This window comes from Chiloscyllium plagiosum, unplaced genomic scaffold (genome assembly GCF_037043375.1).
Source record: "Chiloscyllium plagiosum isolate Xiang-an unplaced genomic scaffold, Cpla_swu_hap1 HiC_scaffold_53Y, whole genome shotgun sequence".
NCBI lineage: Eukaryota > Metazoa > Chordata > Chondrichthyes > Orectolobiformes > Hemiscylliidae > Chiloscyllium > Chiloscyllium plagiosum.
Genome location: NW_028270192.1, coordinates 896783 through 910558, shown reverse-complemented (window position 1 = coordinate 910558; position 13776 = coordinate 896783). Strand labels below are relative to the sequence as shown.

The 13776-nt window shown below is 43.2% G+C and overlaps 1 non-coding gene across 1 annotated transcript; it reads left to right on the top strand.

Moving 5' to 3' along the window:
- Positions 1-776: 776 nt before the first annotated feature.
- On the top strand, positions 777-858 carry trnas-cga (transfer RNA serine (anticodon CGA)). The gene has a single exon. It is a non-coding gene; the product is annotated as a tRNA-Ser (tRNA).
- The last annotated feature ends 12918 nt before the right edge of the window (positions 859-13776 follow it).

Genomic DNA, 13776 nt, shown 5'->3' with positions numbered 1-13776 from the left:
GGTTAACATAAAACAAACAGCTGCAGTTTCTGGAAATCTGAGACAAAAACGAAAATTGTTTGCGGAACGCAGCAAGACAGGGAACAGAAACGTCGACTTTCCTCCTCTTCGGATGCTGCCTGACCTGCTGTGCTTTTCCAGCATCGCTCTGATCTAAAATCAGGTTTCCAGCATCTGTAGTCCTCACTTTTACATCGTTCCTTCAGTGTCACTGGTTCCCAATGAAAGAACTCCATTTCTAGCGGTTTCATGTCTGTACCTCCGTGCTGAGGAGTTGAAGCGTGAAGAAAAATAACTCATCCCCTCCATCTCTGGGGTAATTAGGGACTGAGAATGATTCGTGTCACATTGAAATATAACGAGATGCGACTTAATGTTTGTCTTTTATTGGGAACCATCTCTTTCATTGTAACCATCAGGAAAGAACATTTCGTTCGCCAGAAAAAGAAATGAATATGTCACTAACCTTTGTTTGCTTCAGGTCCAAGAATACTCAGATCAATAGCTCCCTTGCTTACCTCTGCTGGTCATGTTCGCAAAGAGATCTAGCAAATTGCCAAGTGTGACTTTCCTTTCAATCAATAATTTTGAATCAGTTTGGCTGCAAATATCGTTTTCTACCTTTGTGCTTTTCTTCTTTTACATTGGTGTCTCGCACCTTACAAATGACAGCAAAGGTATGAAAGGAGATGGAAGCATTCAGCTCATCAAGTCAGCAGGAGCTTTCTATGAGATCACGACTGATTTGGTCGATGCTCTACGCGGCAGCGCTGTCTGTAGTCATGGCCGCGTGGTTAAGGCGATGGATTCGAAATCCATTGGGGTTTCTCCACGTAGGTTCGAATCCTGCTGACTACGTTATGAATGCATTCCTGCCGGTCCAAATTTCGCTCCAAGTTCAGAAAACCTATTTTGCAAACCAGGCCGATAATTTGATTAGATTTGGGAAACTCGAGTTCTTCTTCAGAAATGTTCCATATTTAAAACATTATCTTTGTTTCTCTTTCCAGATACACTGCTCGACACATAGGGTTTCTGCAGTTGTTATTGAACGTCCTGAGCAGAAGTGCTGCTTTTCATTAGATTCCTTTCATCCCTGTCCTCTGTTCTCTGACTCGGGTCAGTGGCAACACTTCCTCCTGATCGTCAAAGTGCTCACTCCCCACCGCTCCCTCTCCCATCATTACAAACAACCGCAGGAAATTGCTACTAAACCATCTTTGTTCCAAAATGAAATTCACCAACCTCGGGAATCTCTCCAGCAAACGGGACTTCTCATCCCTGGACATGGTGCAAGCCAGACGATTGTGAAGAGATACTGTAAAAATAATTTCAGTTGGCAGTTGGAAAAATGTTTAAGCAGCATATAATTTATGCTCCAGCTTTGGAAATCTTGAGAAACTCTTTGGGAAATGGAATCAGAGGAGGATGAAGAAGTGTGCACTGTCGGACCGAGTAGAGGATGGGACATTGCCTCTGATGTTCTCGGGACAGGAAATGATCTGAGACATTGAAAGAATTCTCGCTCACGTACGTGAGGAATGGAAACTTCATCTGGACTCTGGGACAATGAAACACTCTGGAACACTCAAGACAAAATCCAAATATTGACTGGGATCACTACAGTACGAGTACTATAGATGGGTCAGTTTTTGCCCAGAGTGTGCAAGAGGGCTTCCTGACACAGTATGTAGACATGCCTTCAAGGGACGAAGCCACTTTCGATTTAGTACTGGGTAACGAGCCTGGTTAGGTTTTCGATTCGGAAGTAGGTGAGCACTTTGGAGACAGCGATCACAATTCTCTCAGGTTTACTTTCGTGATTGAAAGGGTTAGGTGTACTCCACGGAGCAAGAGTTTCAGCTGGTGGAAGGGAAATTACGATGCAATGAGGTAAGAATTAGGAAGCGTACAATATGGTAGGAAACTGCAGGGGGAGAGCCCATTAAAATGTGGAGCTTATTCAAGGAAAAGCTCCTTTGTGTCCTAGATACGTATGTAACTGTCAGGCAGGGAGGAAGATATAGAACGCGTGAGCAGTGGTTTACTAAGGAAGTGGAATCCCTGGTCAAGAAGAACAAGAAGTCTTATGTTTGGACAAAATGTGAAAACTCAGTTGGAGCGCTCGAGGGTTCCAACGACATCAGGAACGACCTAAAAAGAGAGATGAGAAGAGCCAGGGGGAGACATGAGAAGTTGTTGGCAGATAGGTTCAGGGTTAACCCTAAGGCTTTCCATAGGTATGTCAGGAATAAAAGAATGACGAGAGTTAAATTTGGGATAATCAAGGATAATAGTGGGAAGTTGTGTGTGGAGTCAGAGGAGATAGGGGAAACACTAAATAAATATTTTACGACAGTGTGCGCTACAGAAAATGAAAATGTTGGCGAGTAAGGTACAGAGATACTTGCATTTAAACTAGAAGAGATTGAGGTTCACAAGGAAGAGATATTAGAAATACTGCAGAGTGTGAAAATAGATAAGTCAGTTGGGCTGGATGGGATCTATCCGATGTTGTTTAGCAAATGCACTGCAGGAAGGTACAAATCAAGGTGATGCTAACAACGGCTCGTTTTGAGCCGCTAATTTGCAGTGAAGTGGCGGCGCCAATAAAAGGTGTCACGCATCTCGTCGAATTCCACATCCAGAGCTCGAAATGACCGGAGGTCTCTCACTGAGTATCTGCAGGGTCTTGCTTGGACGACACCATGACACTTTTTCACTGGAGTGGATCATGAAATCGCGTCGTGACTGTGAATAAAACGATGGAAACCTCCAGAAGAGAAGGACGCGATCCTGAAACAGGCAGCTGAGGACAAATGTTTCTCCTTTGCCAGTGAAAGGCACTGCTTCACAAATTGGAAACTTCGAAGTGAAGCAATGTTGGTGATTATCTTCGCTGCTTGTTCACCTTTTTAATTCTGATTCCGTGAAAGTCCATGGCATTACATATCGACATTCCGCCAACGCGCAGCTTGCGTTTTGGGCCAGTGGCGTAATGGATAACGCATCTGACTTCGGGTTAGAAGATTATACATTCGAGTCCTACCTGGCTTGAGAGGAATGTTTCGCTTTAACTGTGGTTGACGTTGACGCTCCCCTGTGAAGTCCTGGCGGGATGTCGCCTCTGCGCTTCCGCATTTAAAACATGCATTTGTCCTATTGTCCATTTCAAATTCCAGCTCTCCACAACGGACACCTCCGTCAGTTTGGGGGTATCTTACTGTGTGTCTCCCTCTGTGGGTGAAAATGAGCATGTGTTCCTCAAAAGAATTACAATTCGTTGTGGAAGTGTCATATTTCTGCCCCGTTATTGTGCCATTTAAGAACATAGCATAACCTCATTGACATTTGCCCTGGAAACATTAGAACACACGAGACTTTGGGCCAAAGTTGGAAACTGCGACTAGAATAGATGGCTCTCTGAATAGCCGCAATGCACACGGATGGAATGGCTTTTCACACTGTGTAAATCTTCGAAGACAAGTTGAAAATAATCTGCAACGGAAATGTTCAGAAAGGGTGTTTTATTTCCAACAAATACTATAGTATGTATCGCATTGTCTTGTTATTTACTTGTGAGGATTCGAAACGCTCAGCACCGTGGCCCGGATCATATTCCTGCTCATGGAATGGTTGTATTGTTCAGCAAACATATCGGTGTACCAGTACTTCTGCCGATTTTCCGATGCTGGCAGGTCATTGGTTTTGTCCAAAACATTATGAAGGTCAACATAAAACAAATGGCTGCAGTTTCTGGAAATCTGAGACAAAAACGAAAATTGTTTGCGGAACGCAGCAGGACTGGCAATAGAAAGGTCACTTGCCTGCTCTTCGGATGCTGCCTGACTAACTGTGCTTTTCCAGCATCACTCTGATCTAAAATCTGGTTTCCAGCATCTGCAGTCCTCACTTTTGCCTAGTTCATTCAGTGTCGCTGGTTCCCAATTCAAGAACTCCATCTCGAGCGGTTTCATGTTTGTCCCTCCGTGCTGAGGAGTTGAAGAGTGAAGAAAAGTAACTCACCCCCTCCATCTCTGGGGTAATTAAGGACTGAAAATGAATCGTGTCACATTGAAATATATCGAGATGCGACTTAATCTTTGTCTTTTATTGGGGACCATCTCTTTCATTGTAACCATCAGGAAAGACCATTTCGTTCGCCAGAAAAATAAATGAATATGTCACTAACCTTTGTTTGCTTCAGGTCCAAGAATACTCAGAACAATAGCTCCCTTGCTTACCTCTGCTGGTCATGTTCACATAGAGTTCTAGCAAATCGCCAAGTGTGATTTTCCTTTCAATAAATAATTTTGACTCAGTTTGGCTGCAAATATCTTTTCCTACCTTTGTGCTTTTGTTCGTTTACATTGGTGTCTCGCACTTTACAAATGACAGCAAAGGTATGGAAGGAGATGGAAGCATTTAGCTCAAGTCAGCGAGAGCTTTCAATGAGATCACTGCTGATTTGGTCAGTGCTCACGCTGGCTCTGCTGCCTGTTGTCTTGGCCGAGTGGTTAAGGCGATGAATTAGAAAACCCTTGGGGTTTTCCCACGTAGGTTCGAATCCTGCTGACGACGTTATGAATGCATTCCTGCTGGTACAATTCTCGCTCAAAATTCAGAAAAACTATTTTGTGAACCAGGCCGGTAATTTGATTAGACTTGGGAAACTCGAGTTCTTCATCAGAAATGTTCCATATTTAAAACATTATCTCTGTTTCTCTTTCCAGATACACTGCTCGACACATCGGGTTTCTGCAGTTCTTATTGAACGTCCTAAGCAGAAGTGCTGCTTTTCATTAGATTCCTTTAATCCCTGTCCTCTGTTCTCTGACTCGGGTCAGTGGCAACACTTCCTCCTGATCGTCAAAGTGCTCACTCCCCATCGCTCCCTCTCCCATCATTACAAACAACCGCAGGAAATTGCCACTTAACCATCTTTGTTCCAAAATGAAATTCACCAACCTCGGGAATCTCTCCACCAAACGGGACTTCTCATCCCTGGACATGGTGCAAGCCAGACGATTGTGAAGAGATACTGTAAAAATAATTTCAGTTGGCAGTTGGAAAAATGTTTAAGCAGCATATAATTTATGCTCCAGCTTTGGAAATCAGAGGAGGATGAAGAAGTTTGAACTGTCGGACCGAGAAGAGGACGGGTCATCAACTCTGATGTTCTCGGGACAGGAACTGATCTGAGACATTGAAAGAATTCTCGCTCACGTACGTGAGGAATGCAAACTTCATCTGGACTCTGGGACAACGAAAAACTCTGGAACACTCAAGACAAAATCCAAATGCCAAATACTGTGTCAGGAGGGCTTCCTGACAGAGTATGTAGACATGCCTTCATGGGACGAAGCCACTTTCGATTTAGTACTGGGTAATGAGCCTGGCCATGTTTTAGATTCGGAAGTAGGTGAGCACTTTGGAGACAGCGATCACAATTCTCTCAGATTTACTTTCGTGATTGAAAGGGTTAGGTGTACTCCAGGAAGAAGAGTTTCAGCTGGTGGAAGGGAAATTGCGATGTAATGAGGTAAGAATTAGGAAGAGTAGAATGTGGTATGAAACTGCAGGGGGTGAGCACATTAAAATGTGGAGCTTATTCAAGGAAAAGCTCCTTTGTGTCCTAGATAAGTATGTACCTGTCAGGCAAGGAGGAAGATATAGAACACGTGAGCCGTGATTTACTAAGGAAGTGGAATCCCTGCTGAAGAAGAGCAAGAACTCTTATGTTTGGACAAAATGTGAAAACTCAGTTAGAGCGCTCGAGGTTCCAACGTTATCAGGAAAGATCTAAAAGGAGAGGTGAGAAGAGCCAGGAGGAGACATGAGAAGTTATTGACAGATAGTATCAGGGTTAACCCTAAGGCTTTCCATCGGTATGCCAGGAAAAAAAGAATGACGAGAGTTAAATTTGGGACAATCAAGGATAACAGTGGGAAGTTGCGTGTGGAGTCAGAGTAGATAGGGGAAGCGCTAAATAAATATTTTTCGACAGTGTTCGCTATAAAAAATGAAAATGTTGGCGAGGAATATATTGAGGTACTTGTGTCTAGAGTAGTCGATATTGAGTTTCACAAGCATTAGGTGATAGAAATGCTGTAGAGTGTGATACCAGACAAGTCCCCTGGGGCGTATGGAATCTGTCCTAGTATCCTCTGGGAAGCAAGGGAAGAGATTGATGAGCCTTTGGCATCGATAGTCAAATCATTGTTGTCTACAGGAATAGTGCCTGTGGAATGGAGCATAGCATATGTTGTTCCCGTGTTCAAAAAGTGTCGTAGAGACAACCCTATTAATTACAGACCTGTGAGTCTCACTGCAGTTGTCAGTGACGTGTTGGAAAGGGTTATTATGGATAGGCTTTATGACCATCTAGAAAAGAATAATCTGATCAGGGACAGTCAGCACGGTTTTTTTTTTTGTGATGGGTATGCCTTGCCAACGAATCGTATTGACTTTGTTGACAAAGTCACCAAACAGGGAAATGACAGGAAACCGGTTGATATGGTGTATATGGGTTTCAGGAAGTTGTTCGATAAGGCTCCCCACAATAGGCTATTATAAAAAATGCGGTGGAATGGAATTGTGAGAGAGATGACAGCTTTGATCAGTAATTGGCTTGCCAATAGAAAACAGTGTTATAGTTGATGGAACATGTTCTTCTTGGTGTCCAGGTACTGGCGACGTACCACAAGGGTCGGGGGTAGGTCCACTACTGTTACAAGAGATCTAACCTTGACAATCAGTCTCCAATGGGGAACATTATTGAACGCCTCACTGAAGCCCATATAGATCACATTTACTACTCTGCCCTCATCAATCTTCCTTGTTACTTCTCAAAAAAATTCAATCAAATTAATGAGACATGATTTCCCACGAAAAAAGCCATTTTAACTATCCCGAATCAGTCCTTGTCTTTTCAAATACATGTACATTCTGTTCCTCAAGATTCCATCCAACAATTGGAGTATTCTTGGCAGATGCAGTTTCATGTAGGGGATGCGAGGTCATATACTTTGTTGGGAAGAATCAAAAGACACGCTACTATTAAAATCGATAAAAACGCAAAAGATGTGCACTGCAGAGGGGTCTCAGTGTTCTTATATATGAAACGAACAAAGGTTAATCACATATTTATTTCTTGCTGGCAAATGAAAACCTTTTCTGATGCTCACAATTAAAGAGACGATTTCCAAGAAAATAGGACAATTAAGTCACCAGTAGAGTAATCAATTACCCAGATAGCCCTCGTTATGTTTTATGGGTCGTGTGGGATTTTTTTTTTGAATATGGTTCTCCAAACGTTTTTACAATGGAACCGAGAGTTTTAGATGGGAAGTTAAGATCACGCATGACTATTGCCATTTTTGTCACTCACACACAATATTTTTTCCTTGTACGATTTATTTCACTTTGTGGTTACTGCGAGTGGGCTTGTAAACTACAAATGCTTGTGAGTTTATTCCTCAGTGTTCCTCAACTCCAGCCAAACAGACTTTATATCCTTATTTCCTGAGTCAAGGTAATATTTAACCATTGCATAAATGTCATTAAAACTTCGATATTTCACAGGCCTCTGTATATCATCTTACAATATTAATCTATTCTTTACTGTATTGCAGTTGCGCATAAGAAGAGAAAAATAGTATCGAGAATGGTGGACCTCCGCTTCACACACCCGTTATTGAAGCGAAAATGCAGATTACTGCCCATGGAAGCATGTGCAGAACCTTCAGGAAACAAAGAATAAGTGCTGTGCCACAGGGCATGTCAGGGACAGCACCAGAAAGACAACATAAATGCTGCTATGAGCTCCTATTTTGGATATATTTCTCAATGAGCAATAGAGTGTTCCATGTGTTCCATCAGGAGTTACCTCACACTAGGAAGTAACCACTGTTGCAGACGGTCATATCACCCGAGTTCCAAGCCCTGGAATGAGAGACATTCAATATTCTGAGCATAACTGCAAGGAACAGCTGTCCGAGGCGTTTACAGTCCAGATGAAATTATGAATGCAGCTCTCTAGTTGTCAACCTCTTTCTCCTATGTCGTGTTCCGTGCAGTCCCTGCGTGGAATCTCGTCAACCACGTTTGACCTGCACATGATGTGTATTGGGCCTTGTTTTCTCGTGAGTTGTTGTCTGAGTGAAGCTCTCGGTTTCTGTGCTGTCATAAGTCCGAGTGTTCGGAGGAGTCTGGATATCGTTTTCCAGAATTTGTTTTTAATACAGGGAAGCATGATTTAAAAATTACCTCAAAGCATATCCTCGTTGCGAACATTGTGTGACATGCATCTGCGAATGAAGGTGTGTGGATATTGGTTCTTGGCAAAGAATTTGTGTGGACGTCAGTCCAGCAGTCCATAGTAGCAATACATAAAAACGGCAAGGGCGACACATTCGACTAGAATAGCACAACAATAATAGGACAGGGCAAGCAGAAGACAGCCAGACAATTCCTGGAATCAGGGCACTCATCACGGATTCCATCCTTTGGACCCAATCTGCAATCCCAACAAACGGAAGCAGCGGGAATGAAACCAAATGAATTCGTACCAAAACATGAGTGCAGCGCTTCACAGGAACCTCTACAGCGCTGAGAATGTCACCCAGACAGGCGAGGAAATGTTTGCAAACCATCTTCCTCGCGTCACCGAACTTTTCAACAAGAACTCCAGAAGCATCCGAACTTCACATCTTTCTGCTCCAAAACACTCCGCTTTTCCACAACAGAGAATTGCACACTCAACTACCGCGTGTAAGATGAGAATACCAGCCCCTACACTACCAAGGGCGGCAGTAAGAGCGAGGGGAAACAGCTGCCACTGTCATTCCACAGCTACAAACGCTCTCTTTGAAATGTACATTTTCGTATGAATGTCGGGGCAGCAGTAGAATATGGGAACTAAACAGCCTGCGCTGTGTATTCATATTCTGGACAATGTGAGTTGTTCACAGCTTTCCCTGAAAATGAGTGGACGTCGTCATTTCACCGCTGTTGTGAAGCCAGATCCTGCACTGAGCTGCTCCCTTGTTTTTTATTGTTGTGGCTAAAAGATGGGAAATCGCAACGTGAAACGTTGTTATATATCTCTCATTTCCTCCATTACTGTTCTGGTGAGGGAGGCTGGAGATTAGCTCGCTCGATCAGATGGAGGCACCAGCGCATTGTTGACCTAATTTAATGGAGAATATAATTGGTAATATTCACTTTGCATGGTACATTTTTCTGTTTTGTTTTATGTTACTTGAGCACTTTCTGTCACTTGGCAATGCACTAACTCTCCAGAATGACGGGAAGCTCCGTTTGGAATTGCTTCGGTGCTATTTGTGTGAGCAGTTCTTGACATACACGTCTCGCACTGCCTCACAGACAAAAGTTTGTGTGTCTGAGTTTGTGTGTCTGATAATAACTCTGCCTTTTGAGTTTTGTACCTGGTCCACGTTCAGAGCTGTCAGTCTTTGGATTCACTGGAGAGTTGAGGGGATAACACGATTTGTAAGGTTTTTTTTTAGTCAACGTAATTATTTGATGGAGGACTTGGAAATGTATCAACGAGAATGATCATTGTCTGTAAATGTCTGGAAAACATTCCTCTCTGTGTCATTTCAAAACATTTGGCATCAAGAAAAATAAAATTCAAACACGCTGACTTAGTAACAAACAGCATGCGTTTTTGCAAGTGGTCTATTCAAACTGTTGTCAGGTTGTTTTTACCTACAGAATTGCCGAGCACAGAAGCAAACCTTCCTATCCAACTAGCACCTGCTGAACATATGACCGTAACTAATCTAAACATATTTGCCAATATTTGTCCCTTCTCTCTCCGAACACTTCCTGTCTACAGGATTTTGTGAGTGCACCAATCTCTGCCACTAAATGTGGCCATTTATTCTACACGCACAAAAATGTCTGTGTTAAAAGCAAGTGTCGCTCACATCCCTTTTAAATTGTACTGCTCTCACATTAAACCTATGCTATCTCGCTTTTAACTCACGTGACTTCTGAAAACGTTTAGATTGACTATGTTCTCTGCTCGTCTACCTCATGATTTTGTAAACATTTCCAAGGACATCCCTCAGGCCTGAAGCTCCGGGGAAAACTGTCGAAGAATATTCAGCTTCTCACTAATGTCCACACCGTGCAAACCTTTCAAATCGTTGTAAATATTATTTTTAATTATGGGAAGGTATTCATAGAAAGTGCCAGGGGAAATTGCCTGAAGTGAAGCCATGCTGAAACATTAGTCTTGACAGGTTTGGCGCTTAGTTATCGTCAGGGAGTGTCGCCGAATGGTTTAATGTAGGTAAAAACAATGAATGCAAATGCTGGAGACCAGATTCAGGATTAGTGGTGCTGAAGAACGCTACAGTAAAATCGACGTTTCGGGCGAAACCCTGTATTCCTGATGAAGGGCTTTTGCCTGAAACGTCGATTTTACTGCTTCTCGGATGCTGCCTGAAATGCTGTGTTCTTACAGCACCACTAATCCAGAGAGGTTTAATGTGCTGGGTTTAGGGTCCAATCTCTCTTGCGTCGTGGGTTTGAAACCCAACTTTGCAATAGCACAACTGCAGGCAGCTTTTTATGACAGAACTACACAGGTCCTGATATTGTTTTATGCGTGTGTTTCTTACTCCTTGGGTCTCTCACCCTCTCTGCGATAACCACGGGTACATGAGCAACTGATTCTTAAAATAATGAGAAGTACTGCTGTCCACATCCTCTCGAGCACTGTGCGTTTGGATGTGTACACGCAGAATTTTGCTGCCAGTTGTTGTGTGTCAAATTGTCAGAGCATTTGGCCGAAATGTTGGTTCTGCTAGCTCAAAAAGTGCACAGAGTTGTACATCTCTATGACTCTATGACTCTAAGTATTGAGACCAACCATGTGTTGACAATACAACTAAGAGAACTTATCCATGATTGACCCTGAGCCCGCAGTGAGTGAAACGGCCCCTTGCAGCAGAATGTGACCCCATTCTCTACAAGCCCCCACTGCCAACAGAAAAGGGCCACTGCCGTTTCAATTAGCGGCTTCCTGCCCAGACCTGGGACACAGCTCATGGAAACTCCTTCCTCAGGAACGGCTGTTACTGTGTGAAAGGGTAAAAATTCTAATTCAAATTGGAAATGGCTTCAGAAGATTGTTCCTGTTTTTAAAACATTTTATAATCAGAATTCCAGTCTCGAATATTAGAAGTGGTAAACTTTGTAGGCAGGTAGAAAAAAGAAAGTGTTGATGGTGAGGACTCTGTCTCTTCAGCAGATGGGATTCCCAAAACTCTAATCAGAAATGATTTGGTTTCCTGAGGTATTTTCCCGATTGATTTGCAGTCTGCCAGATTGTCTGGGAATCACTTCGGCGAGCTAAGAATCAGGGTCAAAATATTAAAATATTAGCAGAGAATCGTAAATCCCGGGGCAAGGCCTAAATGGATTGTAATGGTCTGAAGGAATAAATCTGAGAATTGAAAGACTTGAATAATGTTATTTTCAATGGGGAGGAATGAATGAAATTTTTGAAAATTACCGGGTCAGCTAAATTAAACTCAGTATGAAATGATAAATTGACCAACACCAATCCTGTCCTGGCTCGCTCAGTCGGTTGAGCTTGAGACCTTTAATCTCAATGGTGTGGGTTCGAGACCCACGCAGGGCGCTGTTGTTTGTTAATAGGTTTGCCGCTCTCCATTAATGTTGCAAGAGCGAATTGGCACACTGAGGCAGGTTTTGTTGACACATTTTTTTCCTCCGTTTTTGATCATCTCTTGGTTTCTGAGTGAAAACTGTCTCCACTGTAATGCAGTTGCAAGAGACAAGGTTATCAGTTCAGCCGAATATGCTATAAACGATGTCCCTTCCAAAATGTGAGGTCCATTCCAAATGTGCCCCAACCAAAACGTCCAGAGACGTCGAATGCTAATGGTCACATGACAGTGACAGCTGCATGTCAAATGGTGCTGCAATAGAATTAACTGAGTGAGAATGCTCTGATGGAAACCCAATGGAACTCTCCCTGAATTTTTCCCAATTTACTCGGTAAAAGATGCTGTTGTGTACCCATATGGGTTTACATCATGAACAGCTTATTGCGAGTAACACGGCTGTGGGTGATGCAGGATAATGAGGTTTCCTTGCGGGTCGGAAGTGATTTATTCGAACAGGGAATTCAAACGTCCACAGAGCAGACATAGCTGATTGGTCCAGGATCACACTTCTCCCTTCTGTTTCAGTACCAACAAAACAAATTGCGGGAAAATCTCAGCAGGTCTGGTAGAGTCTTGGAATGGAAAACCGAGTTAAGTCTTCAGGACCAGTGACACTTATTTCTCCATTTCCATCTCCTTCTCCCTTTTTATTGAATACCTCCTGACTCTCAACTTTATACTCAGTTTCTTTTTTATTACTCCGTCTCCAAACATTCAACCAGTCTCAAAATTTAATAGCAGAACTGTTTCATCTCTCACCTCGCCGAGTTATGAGAGGAGGACTTCGAAATGCACGATTAACTCTGTTTCTATTTCCTTAGATAATGGATGGCCAGAGACCAGAAGGCATCGGAGGACAGTTAGAGCTTTCAGCCTATCTGGTCTGCCGCCATTCGATCATGACTCATATCGTTCCCAAACCAATTTTCAGCCTTCTATCTGTGACACTTAGCTCCCCTGAATTTAGGATCCAGTCTTTTTCCCAGAGTGCGAATGAAACCATCCCAACCTTCTCCACATCTGCTGGCAGCTGTTACACCGTATCTGTGTGTGATCGAGCTCAGTTTCAGTCCCACACAGCAAACACGTCTGTTCTGAGCAATGCAATCCCCGCTGCATGACAGATCGATCGGGTCTCTGACCCCACGGTTTTTCTGCGAGGCAGTAGTTAGCTCCTTCACCACCCACGGCAAGGACCGGTGCTTCAAAATGTGGGGACATAGAACAATAGACACAAGAGTTTGTACAGGTTCGGTCGTAAGGGTTATTGTCAACTTCAGTGGAGTCCCTGCTTCAGAGTCTGGGTTTGAATTGCCCAGGCCTGGATAAAATTCCAAGTCAGGAAAAGAAGATTTATTTTTCCTCTTCTTGTGGATAATCTGAATGTAAACCATTTTCTGCTTCCACATAGAGCACAGACCCGGTTCTGCCAGAAGGAATCCAGTGATTGATTGCATCCAACTGGAATCATAGAGTCATAGAGATGTACTGCAGGGAAACAGACCCTTCGTTCAAACCTGTCCATGCTGACCAGAAATCCCAACCCAATTTGGTCCCTCTTGCCAGCACACGGCCCATATCCCTCCAAACCCTTCCTACTCATATACCATTCCAAATGCCTCTTAAATGTTGCAATTGTACGAGCCTCCACCACATCCTCTGGCAGCCATGGCAGCACATACACGAATAAATTGTCACTGCAAATCCCCTCTAAGGATCTCGCCTTTCTGAGCTGAAACTATCTCGCTGTTCATTCAATGTCGCTATTTCTAATTCTTGGAACTCCCTCCCTATCGACATCATGGCTGTATCATTGTGTTGAGCACTTCCAGGACGAAGTAAAGTAACTTACCATCTCAATCTCTTGAGTAATTATGGTTGGGCAGTGAAGCCTATCCCAAAGAGTGACGTGCATTATCCAGAATTTCGTTTGAAAAAGCTGCTGTTTCCAAGTGGACACCCGAAAGTGGTCCGGAACAAGTGTAAAATTTCGAAGGGAAAGTAGGATAAACTGAAAGTCAATGATGACTGGGATGAATGAGGCAGAAAG